Raw genomic sequence first — 11,097 nt, forward strand, 5'->3', positions numbered from 1 at the left:
TTCGTCCTTGACCCAGGGGTGATTTAGTAGTTGACTGTTCAACTTCCATGAGTTTGTTGACTTCCTGGGGGGAGCATTGTTGTTGAATTCTAATTTTAATCCATGGTGATATGACAAGACACAGGTGGTTACTAATATTTTTTTGTATCTGTGGGAGTTTGCTTTGTTACCGAGTATGTGGTCAATCTTTGAGAAGGTTCCATGAACTGCAGAGAAGAACGTATATTCTTTTCTATTTTGGTGGAGTGTTCTATAGATTTCTGTTAAGTCCATTTGATTCAATACCTCCAATAAATCTCTTAATTCTCTGTTTGGTTTCTGTCTGATTGACCTGTCCATTGGTGAGAGAGGAGTGTTGAAGTCTCCTACTATTAGCGTGTGTGGTTTGATGACTGCCTTGAGTTCGAGAAGAGTCTTTTATATATGTGGGTGCCTTTATATTAGGGGCATAGATATTCAGGATTGAGACTTCTTCCTGATGAGTTGTTCCTGTTATGAGTATGAAATGTCCATCTCCATCTCTTCTGATTGATTTTAGTTTGAAGTCGATTTTGTTAGATATTAGAATGGCCACACCCGCTTGTTTCTTAGGTCCATTTGCTTGGAAAACCTTTTCCCAACCCTTTACTCTGAGTAGGTGTCTGTCTTTGTGGTTGAGGTGTGTTTCTTGTAAACAGCAGAATGTTGGATCCTGTTTTCGTATCCAATCTCTAAGTCTGTGCCTCTTTATAGGTGAATTGAGTCCATTGATATTAAGAGATATTAATGACCATTGGTTGTTGACTCCAGTCATTTTTTGGGGGGGTAATAGAGTGTATGTGTTTTCCTTCTTTGAATTGTGCTAGTGAAGGGTCGCTAGATGTCTGAATTATTGTAGTCTGTGTTGGCAATGTTGGATTCCTTGGGATGTAATTTTCCTTCTAGTATTCTCTGTAAGGCTGGATTAGTAGTTACGTATTGTTTAAATTTGTTTTTATCCTGGAATATTTTGTTTTCTCCGTTGATAGTGAACAAAAGCTTGGCTGGGTAAAGTAGTCTGGGCTTGCATCCATGGTCCCTTAATTTCTGCAGTACCTCTATCCAGGACCTTCTGGCTTTCATGGTTTCTATAGAGAAGTCTGGTGTAAGTCTGATAGGTTTACCTTTATAGGTTACTTGACCTTTTTCCTTTGCAGCTCTTAGTATCCTTTCTTTAATCTGACTGCTTTGTGTTTTGATTATTATATGGCGAGGGGATTTTTTTTCTGATCCAGTCTATTCGGTGTTCTGTATGCTTCTTGCACCTTCATAGGAATATCTCTCTTTAGGATGGGAAAGTTTTCTTCTATAATTTTGTTGAATATATCTTCTGGACCTTTGATCTGCAATTCTTCTCCTTCTACTCCTATTATTCTTAGATTTGGTTTTTTTTATTATGTCCCATATTTCCTGAATGTTTTGTGATGAGAATTTGTTGGATTTGCTGTTTTCTTTGGTCAGGGCGTTTATTTTCTCTATGGTGTCTTCATAATCTGAAATTCGTTCTTCTATCTCTTGTATTCTATTGGTTAAGCTTGATTCTGTAGTCTCCGTTCGTTTACCTAAATTTTCCATATCCAGCCGGCCCTCGGTTTGTGTTTTCTTCACTGCTTCCATATCAGTTTTCAATTCTTGAACTGATTCCATTACCTGTTTGATTGCTTTTTCTTGGTTTCCCAGGGTATCATTTACGAATTTACTCATTTCTTCAAACTATTTGTTATATTTGTCTTCCATTTCTTTACTCATTTCTTTCATCTTTTAGGTAAATTTCTCTTCTAATTCTTTAAGAGAGTTATTCATAACCTGTTTAAGAGACTCTATTGCTTTCATATTGGCACTGTTTTCCACTTCTTCCAGAATAGGGCGTTCAAGTCCTTCTGTCGTAAGATCGCTGGGATCTGGTGTTTTCATGTTGTTTTTCAGATTGTTGGAGGAATTCTTGCCTTGGCGCCTGCCCATCTCTTCCTTCAGATGCTCTCCAATGACTCTTCCCTCCACTGGGTCTTCTTCTACTGGATTAGTGCCCCTTGCTATCCAGGAATCACTTTGCCTGCAGCCTTAGCTTGCTGCAGGCAGGCTATTAGAACAAAGGGACTCCCGTCCCTTTGTACTCACCACCTGCCCTGGCCCGCGGTGCCCACCCCGGCTGAGATGGAGGAATTTAAGCCCCGAAAAAGGGAGAGAAGTGGGGAGGGTTTCGAGCCCGAAAGCTGGGATGGCATAGCAGGAGAGAGGGATTAGCTGGGGGAAGCTGCCCCTTTGGAGTAGCCAGGGAGATAAGGATGGCAGGAATATTGTGTGTACCTAAGCGGACTAGTATGGTGGTCAGCACACTTACCCCTCCACAGGATCAGAGCCCCTCGCTGGTCAGAAGACTCTCTGCCTGCGGTCTTATCTTGCTGCAGGCCGGCTATCAGAACAAAGGGACTCCCCTACATATTTCAATCTCTCAAACAATTTACTAATTCGAGCTCCTGAAGTTGTTAAAGCTGTTAGATTTAACTAGAGAAGCCCTTAAATTTCTTTTTTAGACAGACCACAAAGCCTTTGAATTTCTTGATAACTTTCATTCACATTTGAAATATACATAGTATCACAGTAAAAGCCAAACTAGTTCATATCAAGACAATATTATTAATCAAACTCCTAGCAAGACGTGTAATATAAAATCCTTCATATTAAAGATTCAAAATTAAGGCTTCACCATTCTTAAAGATCTGAAATAATTTTCGTGATTTTCTTCAAGTAGTTTTTCACATAGCAATGTTTAACTCTCAAATGAAATATGAAATTATGGTCAAAGAAAGACTTTCAGATGCATAGATGTAGGCAAATTAATGAAGATAAACATAATTCTATATCCTGAAAAAGCTTGTTAACAACCATGTTAACAAATATCATCCTCTACTATTGTTTTCTAAAACTGATTTACATTACTGTTCAGAAGTGTTGTTAAATTTATAATGCATTCCCTGACTAAAAGATCACTAAATACTTTGTCAAGTAATTTGAAAATTATTTGGTTGCATTTTTTTCAACCAGCGCATACCTTTAGCATTACCCTACATCATTTGCTAAAGGTGCAGAAGAGTATAGTCATTGCTCACCCATCTAGAAGTTTCAGTTAACATGGACATAGTAATTGCTGTCCTTGAGATTTTTAAAAATTGTTTTTTCTTATGAAGTCCCAGAAATCCTTTAGATGTCAAATATTCTTGTTCTTATTATGCTTCTATGTGCTCTAAATTCATATTGCTCATTGGCAGTTTGCATCAACATACCTGCCTCTTTACACACAAGAGTAAGGCTCTCTGGGACATCATTTTCTGTTTTCTTCTCTTTACTTCACTAATATGTTCCTTTGGTCATATTGCATTGTTTTTTTAATTTTCAAAATAAAATATTTTATATTTATTTTTTGAAACATTCTTTTGGAGACAGAAAGGTCAGCTTGGTCTTTTGAAGCCAAGACTAGCAATTTGAAAAGTGGTAATAATTGCTTAAATTCTGGCTTCTGATACAGCACAAAAGTATGTCACATATGTAACTCTAGAAATAGAAGAGAAACTGAAACCATTGAAACTATGGCAATGACAGTGCAAATTGAAACAAGAGCGCAAAACCACATTGTATGGAATGAGAGGTTTCTCTTCCTTGAGTTTTAAGGATTTCACTTCAATGAGATTCATTATCTTCCTTGTTACTGACAACTGGCATCAGATCATCTAATTCAGAGATTGAAATGGAAAGTCAATACACCTTCAAAGAGACTATCAGTTCCTTAGAATGAACATTTACATCTTCAGCAGGACTGTATCATGTAGATATCATGCATCAAGTAGATACTGTAGCATGTACAGTGATTTTCTTCCCTCTTTACTATACCTACTTCTCTCAAATCTTCCCCATAACTTCAAAGGCAAGTGGGCCTTGCCCTTCCTAATCACCCATGCAGCTCTCTTCGCATGTAATTTTCTCTTCCAGTCATACTTTCTCTGTAGTTATTTCTGTCTAAAATTTGTTATTACAAAATCTAACATGCCTTAATTTTATGCCCTTTTAATTTCTTGTGACCCATTTGGATCTCAATTCTGACAGATATCTGCTGCTGGATTTTGACTGTGACTTCACAGACCTGTCTGGGCAGTGCTCTCAGATATGCCGTTATCACATTTGCTGTTAGTCTAGGAAGTATCCCATGACGATGTACTCATTTGTTCTATCTAAAGATCAATCTTTGCCACCTGCAATTGAGCACCAATCAATATATTTCAAACTCAGTTTCAATATTCTATTATCTTCTGTGGGGTAATATAAGCAAGCCTACAAACTCCTTATTTTCATTTAAGTTTTGTGAAATTACATAATGATGTACTACATTGAAATTGAAGTAGGAAGTAAACATTTTTGGTGAAGTTATATAATTCTATCCTATTTTATACTGCTGTTGCTTTAAGACTCATCTTGTCAAAAGAACTTAGAAAAGCAAAGTGCTAATATTTCGAGATTATATGAATAATGAAAACTACTTTTACACACAATTAGCAATTACATTTTCAGCATTTTTGGCTATCACTTTGAAAAGAATGTAGATCTTTTATTACAGGGATTCTAAGCCATAAAGAATAAATTTGAGGTACAGCTCCACAAAACACTGCAGATCTAATGAAATGTCCTGAAAATACGTATGGCGATTGCTAAAGAGATAGGGAAAGAGGCAGAAGACAAATAGAAAACTGAATTAATGACATTGTCTACTCTCCTATCACCTATTTCTAATCTATTGCTCAGAAGACAAATGGAAAGTAATGTAGTCTACACCTGCTGCAGGAGCCATTAACTGAGGAAGAAAGCATTGCCTAATGGAATAAGTAGGTTGCAAAGAGCTTGTCAGGGGAGGGTGTGAATGAAGCAATTTAAAAAGCATTTTAATTATAAAATAAAGTTATGACATATGCATATGAAAAAATTCAAAACTAACTGTTAAAAACCTAAACTCAGATTCAGTTTGCTCTTAGGAGCAGACTTTTAAGTAATGAGTGGTGTGCCATCCAAATATCACAGATTGGTAATAGTAACTTAATAACCTTATCTGAGAAACACAAAATGTGCATATTTCATTAGATGCACATATTAATATTTTCTCTGAAATAGCCACCAGAATCCCCATGTTAGTACTATATATTTCCCCCCTTTTCATTGTTTTGTTTTACACTGGTTTTTACATTTGTTAACAGAAATTCTTTTTCTTTAACAGACTCTGTACTTTGAGAAAGTCATAAAGACTTTCAGTTTTAAAATAACAAGTTTCATAAAATTAATAATAACCACCATATTTGAAGTGTTTTTTAAATAACTGTTTTATCTAAAGTTCTCCATATTGACTGATAATTAACTGGGCTGTGGTGGCTCATGCCTTTAATCTCAGCAGTCAGGAGGCTGAGGCAGGTGGAACTCTGTGTGTTTGAGGTCAGCCTGGTCTACAAGAGCTGGTTCCAAGACAGTCCCCAAAGCTACAGGGAAAACCGCCGCCAAAAAAAAAAAGACAGTGATAATTTTGAAATTATGTCAAAACATGTATTTACTTAGAAAATAAGTAAATTAGTCCTCAATTCACTAATAGTGATTCATATTTCCATAGTTATCAGAATGTATATATTATAAACCTTACCTTTTAAATTCTAAGTTTGAATAAAATTGCAGTTAAAAGCTGTCTTTTGTTTTTCTTGGCTTGCCACTGAATAAACAAAGACCAGAAAGAAGCAGATTTTTGCTCTTCTTTCACTTGTCTGTATTACAATATCTATGCTTCCAAAATTAAATTCCTTGTTAATTTAATTCATATAACTTTGCTTTCACTTAAGGGAGCTAGCATATGGATCTGTGTCCTTCTTTTGTTGCCTCAATATTTTATATATATGTTTTGTTTTGTTTTGTTTTTTTTATTTTATTTTGAGTCAGAGTCTCTCTACATAGCACAGACTGTCCTGGAACTCACTGTGGAGACTGGCCTTAAAGTCACAGACATATGCTTGCCTCTGCTTCCTGAGTGCTGTGATAAAAGGTGTACAACACACTGTTCATCTAAAATATGTTTCAGTTACAAAATAATATGTTGCTTTCCCCTTCTCCTTTTCCTTCAGACTGTCCCATCTAAACTCCCTCAAACCACTGTAAGGAGGGAGGATCCTTTTGTTCGTCCTGGCTGCCTGTTAGCTTAGCCCTGAAATAAACACACAGAAACTCTATTAATTAAATCACTGCTTGACCCATTAGCTCTAACTTCTTATTAGCTACCTCTTCCATATTAGTTTAACCCATTTCTATTAATCTGTATATCACCATGAGTTTGTGGCTTACCAGCAAAGTCTCAGCGAGTCGCAGTCAGTCCATGGGGTCTCTCTGACTCTGCCTTCTCCTTCCCAGAATCTAGTTCTGTTTCCCCACCTACCTAAGTTCTGCCCTATCAATAGACCGCGGCAGTTTTTTTATTCATTAACCAATAAGAGCAACACATAGACAGAAGGACCTCCCTCACCAAACCACTCCCATATTTTATCAGCACTGGGGCTACAAGTACTCATAAAAATAGACAACTCTTTATTTATATAATATTTTAATTTTTAAAAATTATAATTAAATTCCCCATTTTCCCCATTTCTTTACTCTCTTCATCCCCTCCCATGCTCTTCTTCCTAATTGTTCTCCTTTGGATTCATAGCATCTTTTTCTTTAATAGTAGTTTTGATGAACTGAGATCTGACTTCTAACATTAGCAAATAAATTTTGCTGCTATTAATTATTGTAAAAGTTATGGACCGTGACTGAACGAGCATGTGATCCAACCAGATTCTCTGAATGTGGCCGGATTTTCTGAATGTGGCTGGCCTGCAGTCTTTCCGAGAAGCCATTGACAATGACACTGGGACTGGTTTCCTCTGCATATACTGGATTTTTGGGATCCAGTCTGTTTGGATGCTCACCTTCCTGGACCTGGAGGGAGGGGGGAGGAACTTGGACTTCCCAGAGGGCAGGAGACCCTGACTGCCCTTGGGGACAAAGAGGGAGGAGGAGAGGGAGGGGGGGAGTGGGAGGGTGTTGGGAGGAGGGGCGTAAATGGAAACTTTTTATAATTTAATAAAATTACTTTTAAAAAAAAGTTAATTTAGGTGTGTGAGAGAGAGATTTCTTAAGAAAAGTACTATGATCAATTAAAAACAATAAAGGGAGTATTGCAATTAACGTTATTCAAAGTGCATTAGCGAGTGTAATATCAAAATCAAGTAATTTTAATTTTCAGTTGTCTTCATAAGCCATGAAAATGTAATGTGTTGGCACTTACAGCTATTCAGTTGTCTTTTCAAATCTCCTGTAAATAATACCTGGAAAGATACGTTAGCCAGCCCCATGTTAAATGTCTGCAGCATAATTTTAATATTTTTATGGTTCAAACTATACAACTATAGAATCAAAGTCTTCATGCATATTACCCAAGTATAAACATTTAAATCGGATGTGGGTCTTTAAAAACAAGTAATAAAAATTCATTTTGTTAATCTCAATACAAAAATTTGACAACTGAATATCTTAGATTCTTAAGCATAAACACTTAGAAAATAAAAATTTTACAATTTCTTTTCTCAACACATCCTAAACAAAAAAATGATAGTTTTAGTTTTCTATTTTCTTATTCATGAAGGATGAAACTCACAGTAACTGAGAACTCTTGACCTAGAACTCATGCTGTCACTCATTAAATCTCTCAAATTATAAACAGGCAACTTTTCAATTGTCTAATATTATGATTTTTGGTGCAGGAGTAAGACAAAAGTCTGAACCACCAATATGTCTTACTGTTTCGTAATAATTTCTAGAAAAAGATACATTGACATTTTTGCAATAAACCAAAGATATAGCAAAATCTCAGTGTAACTTCATTACTAACAAATTGCACTATCTCAGAAATAAAATATTTTGAAATAACTTGTGGCAGGAGGTAATGGTTTCCAAATTTCAGGTATACAATGTATCAACATTAAGCTCTTTCTGTGCGCTGTTTGAATAGTTTGTGTTTATAGTCTACATACTTACAGAATGGACAACTAGTGATAAATGCAGTAAAGAAGATTAGTTGTTACTAATATATATCCACAGCTTAATCACCATAAAATGCAAAGATAAAACACTAGAAATATTGCAACTTGATTTTAAATAGCTATTGCATTATCAGTAATGAATAAGTAACTATTCATCATTGACCATAACAAACACGTAGAACCCCTTTTAACTGTAGAAATACCTTCCATCTGTTATTTACAAATAAATATTATCTCTACACAAATACAAAAATATGAAATATGATATGTATATGTAAATTCATACACATATTATATACCTTATGTTTTATATGAAGGACTATCTTTATAAGGTCTACCTAAGCATCTCATGAAATAATCCTGACAATTCCCAAGATGTGATGGAAGATTGACACAAAACCTGAGGCATAAGGAAGGCAAACAAACAAAAATAACTGCTCATCCCTCCTAAACACAAATTTACAGCTGTCATATCAGTATCAGAAAGGCATGTGCTTTCCATGTACTTAATGTGTAAAAACTAATTCTAAATTGCCTTAGGCACTCCTAGGCTATCATACTTCTCTTTACGTAGATCACTGAAATAAAACTTTTAATCTTTGAGCCTCTTATACGACTTTTTATTTAGAGTCAGTGTAATTTTCATATTTTATAGTATAAAACTTAATGTCTATATTGAGATTGCAGGCCAAAGTTGCTAATGACAAGGTACACTTGAAAACTTATGCACATCAAGCTCAATTCCAAATTTTTAATCTTGTTCTCTTGTTTTATATTTGGTTTCCTGTAATTTAAAGATCCTCAGTGAGGTAAGGAGGGGAGGACACTATTTCACAATTCATGAGTCATTGCGATATAGAAACATGCTAAATATTTTATCCAATTGGTTGAGCTTCTTCCTCCCTATCCATCTTATGACCAGATTTACTGTGTCTCCACTTTAGAGTAGGTATAAAACATACACCTTGGGTTTTGATATTAAAATATCTGTGCACTTCTTATGTATAGAGCATTTAGTTCCAATAATGCAGGATATTTTTGAGATAAGACATTGAGCTATGAGTATGTTAGAATATTATTAAGTATAATTTTTATTTATGATTTACATTAATTATCAATCTATTTATTATTTACATATTTGTTAGTATATTGTAAAAACAGTCCTCACACTAGTTAGGCTCTGACATGCTGTCCTGGGCCAGATCCCATCTATTACACTATGTACACCAATATCTTAAACATAAAGATCACATCACCTCTCTCCTTCATAACTTAGATGCATCCAAGCTTGATGTCCTTTTAAACTAGGATCATCTTTAAAGAGTTTGTGAGCAGATCAAAGGACAAGAGGAGAAAAAGATTCAAAAGTGTATAAAGGAGATAATAAGAAAATGGAAAATCCTAATATGGTCATACGTACCATAAACATCAATTAATTGGGATTTAAAGAAAGTGTGTGGGGTGTCTTAGTTAGGGTTTCTATTGCTGTGAAGAGAAACATCATGAAGCAGTAATTCTTTTGAAGAAAACGACATTTAATTGGGGCTCCCTTACAGTTGCATCAGTTCAGTCCATTATCACCACTGCAGGACGTGGCAGACTGCAAGCAGATGTAGTGCTGAAGAGGTAGGTGAGAGTCGTATATCTTGCAGGCAACAGGAAGTCAATGGCCTGTCTCACTGGGGAAAGCTTGAGCATAAGAGACCCCAAGACCACGCCCACAGTCACACACTTCCTCCAACAAATGCCACACCTACTTCAGCATGGTCACACTTTCCAGTAGTGCCTCTCCATTCTGGGACCCTTTTCTTTTAAACCACCATGGGAATGTGGGGGGCAGAAAAGGAAGAAGAGAGAGAGGGAGTAAGACATAGACAGAGACAGAGAGATCAAGGGAACTAAAAGACGTGTCATATATTTCCTGTTTATTGGAAATAAGGGTTTGAGTATCCTTTCTTGTATTACTATTCATTTCACAAGAAATTTCCTAGAAAACGGATCAGTGCAAAAGCAAGTGAATCCAATGTAAAAGATGGAAGAATGTTCAACACTTGAGTTATAGCATATATTGTAACCAAATAATGAATATTTCTCTCTAGATCATTTCCAGGCAAAGCAATATGAACAGACATCAACAAAGGTTAACAGTACCTTCAATTCCTAAAGCCTTTCTTCCATGTGTCTCAAAAATAAAAGAAACACTGCCAACAAAACCACATCAGGCACTTTTGGAAGACAGAAAATTCATCTGCTTGATAGGAGATTTCTCACAGCTGCATATGATGTGTAATGGTGTTAGATTGAGCAAGAAATGTGTGGCGAGATTGCCATACCACAGTGCTTTTCTTGCTTCTTTGCAAGTCCTTACCCTATGAATTATAAAACTGAGATCAACAAGAGAAGGACCTGCACACATTTGTGAATAAATTTCAAAAATAAAAAAATACTTGAACTGGCCACCCAGATCAGTATGTTCCAGGCAGTAGCTAGGTCCTTCGACACCAACATGGTCTCAGGTGGCCGTCTAGACTGCGGGCACCCCACGATGGCCACAGGAGTCACAGACATCAACACACAGCCTGTCTGCTTCTGGATCATACCGCCAGACATGACCCACAGCAGCAGCCTGGACCACGACAAAACCATGACTTCACCTGGCAGCACAGGCCGCATAGATGAACATGGACTTGGGGGTAGCACAGTCCTAAGACACCAACATAGCCACAGGTTACAGCTCAGATGCTAGGCCTCTATGTGGTTTTGTTGGTACCATGGTCCACTGACATCAACAAAGAACCCGTTGTGCTAGAAATGGCTCTTACTGCTCGCCACAACATGGATAGCTGGCCCTAAAAACATCACTTAGAAGAGTTAACTCTGCCTCTTTTCTGAGAAGGGTGGACCCGGTGGCCTGGACTCATCAGCTCAGATACCACCCCCACACACATCCTGAGATGTTGACCTACCCTAACATCTATCC

The sequence above is a fragment of the Myodes glareolus genome, chromosome 12, assembly GCF_982192425.1.
Source record: "Myodes glareolus chromosome 12, mMyoGla1.1, whole genome shotgun sequence".
Lineage (NCBI taxonomy): Eukaryota > Metazoa > Chordata > Mammalia > Rodentia > Cricetidae > Myodes > Myodes glareolus.